Genomic DNA, 9,403 nt, shown 5'->3' on the forward strand with positions numbered 1-9,403 from the left:
GGCAGCAGCTCTTACTTGCAGAGACCATATCCCAGGTCCTCAGTCACTGAGTGGCCCCACGGATCCTCTCATAGGCTGGTCCTGGAGGACCAGGTGCCCAACTGCATGTAGCTTGGCCTCTGTCCCAGCACTCCCTCAAACAGTGCTCTCAGTGAGCCCGCAGGCCCTTGTTTCTAACAAAGTGCCACACAGAGAGGGACTTTTCCACTCTCTGCCCTGGAGAAGGAGTGTGGGGACAGCTGGGGAGCTTTGTTCCCTATATTAGTCAAGGGGCAGTCATAACAAATGACCACAAGCAAGGTGAGGGACACGGCTTACAGCAGTAGGGAATTTGTTCTCTCCCAGCTCTGGAGGCCAGAAGTCTGAGATCAAGATGTGGGCAGGCCCAGCTCCTTCGGGAGGCTCCAGAGGGTGATCCTTCCTGCCTTTTCCAGCTGCTGGTGCTCCTGGCATTCCTGGACTTGTGGCCACATCATTCCTGTCTATGCCTCCATCTTCATGTGGCCATTTTCATGTCTTCTTTGTCTTTTCCCCTTCTGTCTCTTATGAGGATACATGGGATATAGGGCGTGTCTAGACAGTCCAGGATGCTCTGATCTTGAAACCATAGGGGCTTCCCAGGTGGTGCTCATGGTAAAGAACTTGCCTGCCAGTGCAGGAGGGAGACTCAGGTTCGATCCCTGTGTCTGGAAGATCCCCTGGAAGAGGGCATGGCAACCCACTCCAGTGTTCTTGCCTGGAGAATCCCCATGGACAGAGGAGCCTGGAAGGCTACAGTCCATGGGATCGCAAAGAGTCAGATATGACTGAGGTGACTTAGCACACACACACATAGGTAACTAAGTATATCTGCAAAGACCCTTTCCCAAATAAAATCATACCCTGAAGTTCCTGGGAGGAAAAGGAGTGTGTTTTGCTGGAATGGAGCAAGGGTGGGTCCAGGCACTGTGGTGTGCAGGACAGAGCACACCTCCTTCTCTTGCCTCGTTAGGAAAGGCATTCTCTTTGTTGGGTAGTTCTTCCCTCATCACCTCAAGGTCTGTGTCCTTCAGGGGGCAGTGGGCCAAGGCCTTGAGGCTGCTGGCAGCACAGCTCCCCTTGCAGTGCACGCATTAAGCTCCTGCCTTGGATGCCGTCTCTCTACCCCAGATGTGACCCCCTCCATTGTGTGCCCTTGGCCAGCTGGAGGGTGCCTCTGCTTCCTCTCAGGGAACCTGCGGGACTCCCAGGTTTCCCTCCCCCACCCTAAGCCTGCAACCTCTTCCAGAAGCAGTTTCCTTGTGCTTCAGCCCCGCGCTGAGTAATAGCACTGACATAACCTGTCCATCTGTCTGTCCACCTGCTCTGAGTTTGGGGTCCTCTGGGTCCAACACAACCCCCTCCCACTGCGTTTGTCTCCAGTACTTAGCCCTTCTATCCTCCCCACTGGCCTCTGTCTTCCCACCCCTGAGATGTGCCTGCTGGACCCCTGGTGGCCCCTCTCCTGGGAGGTCACCTTGCTGCCATCCTGGGTCTTGTCCAAGTCTCTCTGGACACCCAGGAGAGGAGCTGCCACCCGAGTAATGTGGAATCATCCGCCTAACACCGTGCTCAGGAAGGAGGGCTGCAGCACCCCCTCTCTGGCCTCCTGAGCACTGCCCCTAGAGACTGAGTGGTTCCTCCTGATGCCAAACCCTCTGTCAGGCTGAAGGTGACCTGACAGCTCTAAGAGGCCCCCTGGCCAGGCACCGGGATCCACAGATGAGAGATGGGGGTGGGTGGCAACAGGTCAGAGGGGGGTTCAAGGACATCAGGCTATGTGTGGGATGCATGGGGGTATGGGACTCATGGGACGTGGGTCCCATGTCCTCTTTGCACATTGTGAAAACTGAGACCTCCTCCCCTGGCACTGCAATGAAGTGGCAGGCAAGGGACTCAGGCCCCTGTGCCCTGGGTGGGAGAGGGTTGCAAGCTGCCTGGGTTAGAGAGCAGGCAGCCTGAATGGGGCCATTCTTCCATGGTAAAGGGTGGCTGAAACTGTAGCCGAAACCAACCCAGGTACATACTGCAGGCTGCAAGTGAGTGGGGCTCCAGAGGGGAGAAGGGGCCAGTCAGGACAGGATAGCCTCCTGCCACGGCCAATCTCCTGCTTCATGCAGCCCCCTGCAGAATACCCTTGTCTGGACACCCAGGTCTCCCCTCAATCCTAGGTTCCATATGCTGTGGATAAGCTCTGTGGCTAAGCTCTGTGGCTAATCTTGCATGCGTCTGTGTGTGTGCACATGTCCAAACATGTGGCATGTGGGGGCGCTGGGTCCACATGTCTGTGCAGGTGCATGCATGTGTGTGTGTGCCTGTGTGTCTGCCTGCACATGTGTGCACGCCCGTGCAAATGTGTACATGCTTGTGCATGCATATGCATGAATGTGCACACTGTGAGGACAAAGTGCTGGGTTATCCCTCTCCTTTCCTGCAACCTGCTTTGCCCAGTGACCACAGTCTCTCCTGCCCTGTCTCTGGCCTCCTTCAACTGAGGCAGGGGAAGTCCTGTCCTGTCAGACCACATCCTGGGGAGGCAGCCCAGGACCACAGGTGGCCAGAGGCAAGTCTGGGCTCGAGCCCAGGTTGGCCTGCTGGGTTTGGGGCAAGCACAGGAGGCAGGAGATGGCTGGAGGATTAGGTAAGAAGGTGCGGTTAGGTAACGTCTCAGACGGGCCTGCACATTGGGAAGGTATTCAGCTGGATCCCACCTGCCTTCCAGGATGACTTCAGATGAGGGGGAGAGGCGGATGAAGGGGGAGGGGAGGAGGAAGGAGCTGGAGAAAAGGGAAGGGGGAGAAAGGGAGGAAAGGGGGAGGAAGGGAGGAAAGGGGGAGGAAGAAAGGGGAGGAGACAGAGGAAGATGAAGGGGAGGAGGGAGAGGAAGACGAGGGGGAGGGGAAGGGTGGAAAAAGTGAGGCCAGTTTACCATGGCCAGATAGCCCAGACAGGCAATGGTGGGGCCCTGTTTCATCTTGCTGTGAGACCCTGGAGGCCCTGGGACCGGGACCGCAGGGACCACAGGAAATCATGCTCACTGCCCTGTCAGGGTCTGGCTGGGCCACACACAGCAGGTGCTCAGGGAGCAGCCCCAGTGAGGAGGAGTCCCCCAGGAGGGCTGAAGGTCCAGAGCACTGAGGTACTGAAAGCTGGGAGCCTGTGGGTGGGTCAGGGTGGGTGGGTCTGGACCCCAGCCCAGTGAGCACACAGCCCCCATTCCTGGCCTGGCCTGAGCCTACCCTGCCCCTCATGGGGCTGCCCCCAGCTGTGGAGGCTGTGGGCTGCTGCAAAGACCACTGGACAGATGGATGGTGGAACAGTGTGCGCTGGGCTTGTGTGCTGGTGCCCTGGACACACAGCCTGGCTTTGACTCGCCTTCCTGCTTCTCAGCTCCTCCCCCAGTTTCCCGTCTCCACGCCCCTCTTCTTAGAGCCACCTTAACCTGTGACTGCACCTTCCTGCCTCCTCCCTCTCCACCTGGGCTGCCCGTGGTGGTTTCCTCCCCAGTGCCTGGCCGCTGTGTCCTTTCTGGAAGCAACCTCACCCCCAAGCCCCTCCTTGATCACTGCCCAAGGCCTCTTCTCTTGGGACAAGACCGTCTCAGCCCCCTGTCAGCACTGCGGTCAGGGGCCTGATCCCCAGGCAGCACAGATGCCGGACAGAGCTAGAGCCCCTGCTCTGGGCAGTGGGCTGCATGCCTGGGGCCCATTTGATCTGTATTCACCTGAGCTCCCAGGCAAAGGGAGACCTCGGTCTGGGGACAAGTGTCCTGACGCTGCATGGTCTTGCCTCTGCCTGGTTCCCGAGCCTGTTTCCCTTGGAGGTGGAGCTGGGGGCTCAGGGGCAGCTTCATCCCTTACACCAGCAAACACCTCTGTGGATGGAGTGAAGGAGGTCTAGCAGGTTGCCACAGAAACAAGGCCAAACAAATAGTCCCCCCAACAAGCCTGCAGGGCCCCTGTGGCAATGACCTCATCTGCCACCAACCCTGTGCTGTGGGGGGTCCTGGGCTGGCAGTGGGGGAGCTGCAGCATCCTGTGTTTGTGTGGGCCCTCGTCCATGGAAACGGCTGGAGCTGGGGAGCAGAGCCGGGAGGCTCCTGCTGTGGTTATTAGCTGGGCAGCCAGAGGCCCACCTCCCAGAGCAGGGAGAGAAGGGGAGGGGATGGAGGGGGAGGAAGGGGAGGGGAGAAGGGAGAGGAGAACCCAAGAGGGGAGAGGAGATGGGTGGGAAGCAGGGGGAGGGAGAAGCGGGAAGAAGGCAGAGGAGGAAGAAGGTTGGGGGAAGGGTAGGGAAGGAGAGGGTGGGGGCGGGGGGGAGGGATGGGGAGGGCAGAGGAGGGCGAACATGAGGGCAGTTGGGGTTTGATGATTCTGGAGTGGGCAGCAGGAGGCCCTGCTGCCAAGGGGAGTGAGAAGACAAGAACAGCACACTAGGCAGGTGGGACAGCCTCACAGCCTGCGTGGGAAGAGCTGGGATGACCCAGACCTGGGGCAGCTGGGTCAAGGCCTAGAGTGGGCCCAGGTCCTGGGGGCAGGGCAGGCTGGGACCCGCCAGCAAGGTCTCAGCGTGGATTTTAACACAGGGGCAACCGTGCATCTCCACATGATTCTCTCCCCAGCTTTGAAAGAGAATTTGCAACCATCCTACAAAGAGCAGCCATCATCTATTGTGACACGGTAAATTATCAGGAGCTGTGGTTTAAAGCCCAGGGCCAGGGGTCCCAGGAATGTCTAGTGGTCTACCTGCCACACTCCCATGTGTCCTGCACTGGTTCAACAATTGTTAATTCAGTCACCTTTACTTTGTTTACTCTCAAGAAACATAACACATCTATTTTTACCTTTTGAAAATATGTTGGTGACATCCTGACAGTTTGCCCCTGTAATTCTCCAGTGTATCTACCCGCAACATGGACACTTACCCATGTACCTCCCTCCTGTCTTCACACTGACCATTCAACATCAGTGGGTCAGCATCATTGTGTGGCTGTGTTTGGTTTGTTTACTTGGGCTGTGCTGGGTCTATGCTGCTGCTCCGGCTTTTCTCTAGTTGCGACGAGCACGGCCTATTCTCTGTTTGCAGCCGGCTGGCTTCTCATTGCAGGGGCTTCTCTTGTTGTAGGGCAAGGGCTCTAGGCACATGGGCTCAGTAGTTCGGAACACTAAAAATGAAAGTGAACTATTGCAAATGAAAATATGGCTAGTGGAATAAAAAATCTTTTCAAATAAAAAATGAAAGATAAAGCTCAAGAAATCTAGTGAGAGAGGGTCACCTTCTTGTTGAATATCTCTCAGCCAGGGTGGTCATCTGTTTTGGCCAAGGAGATGTGGTGACAAGTTTTTGTGGAGAGGGTTCAGGGTTCTTTCTCTAATAGAAAGGAAAAGCTTGCTTAAGAGAAGGCCCATTCTTCTCATCACCTATATATCCTTCCATCCTTTTCCTTGCTCAAACACAGGCTGTGATGGAGGAATTGCAGCAGTCATACTGGGATCATGAGTATAGAAGCCACACATGAAGGATGAAGGGGCAAAAATAGAAAAGGCTTAGCTCCCCAGTGACCTGGTAAATCTCTTACTCTAAACCTGCTCTGCCTCTTCTATTTCTGTTGCATGTATGTGATTTAAAACAAATGAACTTGGGAGGGTAGGACCCTGTGCTTCTACTGCAGTGGGCACGGGTTCAATCCCTGGTCAGGGAACTAAGATTCTACATGCCATGCAGTGCAGCCAAAAGAAAAAATGAGTAAAAATAAACAGATAAATAAATAAGTAAAATAAAATAAAACAAATGAATGTCTGTTTGCTTAGGCTCCCATTGATCGGGTTTTCTTATCTGCTACCCAGGTTATTCCTCACTCACACACACATAGAGCCCAGAGGATTAAACAGATACTGGGTATCATCAGCAATGGAGGGCGCTAGATTAAAACGGAGCCATGGCTTCCAAGCTCTGAGGGATAGTCATCTCCAACCTAGACGTCCACGGCTAGCCAAGCTTACATAAAAAACCAGAACAGAGGCATTTTGGGCAGGCCAGTTCTCAGAAAGTTCACTTCTGTTACACACCCTTTCTAGCAAACTATTTGACGTGCTGCACAGAACAACTGAAGGGATGTAGAGAACCAGGCTCCACCCAAAGAGGGGGAGGACACCTTGGGATGGCTGGGGCTGGGGTGGGGGAGGGGGACCCAAGAGGCGTGAGCAGGGTGGGGTGCAAAGAAGATGGCAGGTGTCCCAGGACTGATGAAATTCAGGATGTGTGGATCCTCATGAAAAACTATACAAAACAGGTCTGCTCCTTGTGATTAGATCCAGCCACTGGATGGAGGGATCCAGTGGTGGCTTAGCAGTAAAGGACCTGCCTGCACTGCAGGAGACACAGGAGATGCAGGTTCAATCCCAGGGTCAGGAAGATCCCCTGGTGGAGGAAATGCCAATGCACTCCAGTATTCTTGCCTAAAAAACCCCATGGACAGAGGAGCCTGGTGAGCTACATTCGCTGGGGGTCACAAAGAGTTGGACATGGCTGGTGACTGAACACACACACTGGAAAGACAAACCAAAGTACAGAGCTTAGAATGGGGAGATTTGTGGTCGAAAGCATGGGTTGAGGGGAAGGTGTGAGTTTTGAGCCCATTGAAATGTAAACAAGGGAGTGCAGCAAACTGTAGAAAGCTGGCAAAGTCAGGGGACTCTGGAGGGTGCACATGGAGTGGGCCGGGCGCAGGGACAGATCCTGCTCAGACACCAGGGCTGGCTAAACGGAACCAGCCCAGTGTCCTCATTCCACACATTCTCTCTCCTAATCCTAGAAGGGTTATTCAGAGACATGCACGTATCTCGTGTTGAAGAGACATTTATCCCAAGTTCAGCAAGTAAATCTTTGCATCTCATTGCCTCACTTGGCTCTCCCTTCCTCCTTTCTCCCTCCCTCCTCCTCTCTACTTGCTCCCTCCTCCTTCCCTCTCCCTCTTTTTCCTTTCTTCCTTCCTCTTTTCTTCATTTACACAGAAAATAATTTTCACAGTTAACACTATTAATTCAATCAGGCTATAGACGGTTCTTCCTCTGTGTTGATACCCGGACCATGTGTGATGCCTGGAAATTTACTTTCTGTTAACAAGGTTTGCTTCTGAATGAAGGAGTCTGGGGTAATGATTTACTTTCACAGTACATTTTAGTTTGCTTGTTTAAAAAAGATAAATTGCTTTAACCAATCTCATCTCTTTAAAAAGACATCCTGAAAGTGAAGGCGGTGTGGACAATCTCACCAATGCTCTGAGGTGACAAGAGAAGAAAGGAAGGACAGGCAGGCGGATTTGACCCCAGCAAGGAAGTGGCCAGGCCACTTCCTTCCTGGGAAAGGCTGAGGGCCAGTGGGGCAGGAATGCAGTCCCCTTGTGGAGCCAGGCTGGGAAGAGACAGAGAGGGAAGAGGGTCGTGGAGTCCAGAAGACTTTTCTTTGAAGAATCTTCACTCACTCACGCCTCACTCACTCACTCATTCCACAAATGCCTATTGAGCACCTGATATGTGCAGATGCTGACATGAAGGATATAAACATTAGAACTGAAGCTATCAGCTTAATGGAGGAAAATGTGTGTGTGAAAGCTTTATGGACACACCACAAGAGCACAAACCATAAGGAAAAAAACAGATGGCTGATAGTATTGGGAGAAGCATTTCTGCTGGCCACTGTGAAGAGAGTAATGGGAAAAGACGTCTCCAGTCTCTGCCCACAAAGGAGCCCTTGCCAGTGTCTGAGGAAACATACCATCCAACGGGAAACAGGCTTGCAGTGCGAGATGTGGAGATGTTCGGAGGGCCCGGCAGAGTGACCTCCCCATCACTGCTCACCGTAGGGAAGGACTCACACCTGAGTGCTGGTCACAACTCAGGTGAGCAGGGAGTTGCAGGTTCTCAGAGAGTCCGCCCCACGGAGCCCAATAGCCTACACCGGAGGAAAAGTTCAGGTGTAGAGCAAGATCTGAGCTGCGGTACATGTGTCCAGGACCACGTGCGGGGCACACTCTGTGCCACAGCAGCCTCGAGACAAGAGCACAGGGAGAGAGTGCCCCCACGACCGTGCCACGTTCTGGCTGAGAAGGAAGAAGGATGCAGGATGCGAGAGAGAGCAGCTGGCCGTGCAGGAGAGAGCCCATCCTTACAGACCCAGCTGTGGGGAGGGGAGTGGGGAATAGGAGAGGGAAGTTGAGGAGGAGGGGAGGTGGAGAGGGCTGCTGCGTGAACTTGTGAATGCGTGTGAGTGTGTGTAAGAATGTGTGCGACTGTGCACATGTGAGTGTGTGAGTGAGTTGCGACTGCTCAGAGGGACCTGGGACACAGGGACATGGGGCTGAGAGGGACAGGGCATGCGGGTCTAGGGCTGCTGTTAAGTCAGTGCTTCTTAGCAGATCACCAGGGTTTGGGCCTGGAAGCTTCTGATATGCGGAGTTGGGTAGTCTCCTTCCTGTGGGCCATATACTCAGGGCTACCCATGGGCTGGATGGTGTGGACCAGCATGGGAGAGCAATGAAGACCCAGCCTTGCCAGCTCAGAGTCCTGGCCCTCAACCCACAAAGCCTCTGAAGAGTCCTTGCCCAGGGAAAGGAGCTGGTCCTGGAGGGGTGTGGCCTTGAGTATCACCTGGACCAGTTTTCCTTTGTGGCTGTGATTTAGCATCATATCCACAATCCTGGTGCTCCTACAGTGTTTGCTCCCTACCTGCCCCATGTGTCTCAGAGCTCGCTTCTGGGGTGTGCGCAGATGTGTGTGTTTGCTAAGTCACTCAGTCATGTCCAACTCTTTGCGACCCCATTGACTGTACCCCGCCAGTCTCCTCTGTCTATGCGGATTCTCCAGGCAAGAATATTGGAATGGGTTGCCGTGCCTTCCTCCAGGGGATCTTCCCCACCCAGGGATTGAACCCACATCTCTTGCATCTCTTATGCTCCCCAAAGTTCACACAGCAAATGAGGGGAGTGGATAAGCCCCTGCTCTAACCAGGAGGGACACTGGTGGTGGTTGCCACAGCCAGTGACATTTCTGTGGCCCTAAGCGGAAAGGCAATTTTCATGGCAAATAGCTTCCCATGGTCTCACCTGATGAACACATATCACTGAGGACGACACGGAGGCTGTAAAGGTTTTATTATCGGGCCATCTGGGCCCATGTGATCTTCCGCTGCGGCCTGGCTCTGATTTCTGCCAAGTATGTGATTTGTCGTGCTGGGGAATGTCTCAGCGGCTGAGGCTGGGCTAGATTCCTGTATCCCCTCAGGGCTGGGAGGTAGGTGGGGCCTTGCCTCTGTTCCCCCTGACCCTGCTGAGAGGGGCTGATAGAGTCAGTACCAGCGGTGGAGCGTGCAAGATCAAACCCTGAAC

Source organism: Giraffa tippelskirchi, chromosome 6, assembly GCF_054371585.1.
Source record: "Giraffa tippelskirchi isolate mGirTip1 chromosome 6, T2T-mGirTip1v1.2.pri, whole genome shotgun sequence".
NCBI lineage: Eukaryota > Metazoa > Chordata > Mammalia > Artiodactyla > Giraffidae > Giraffa > Giraffa tippelskirchi.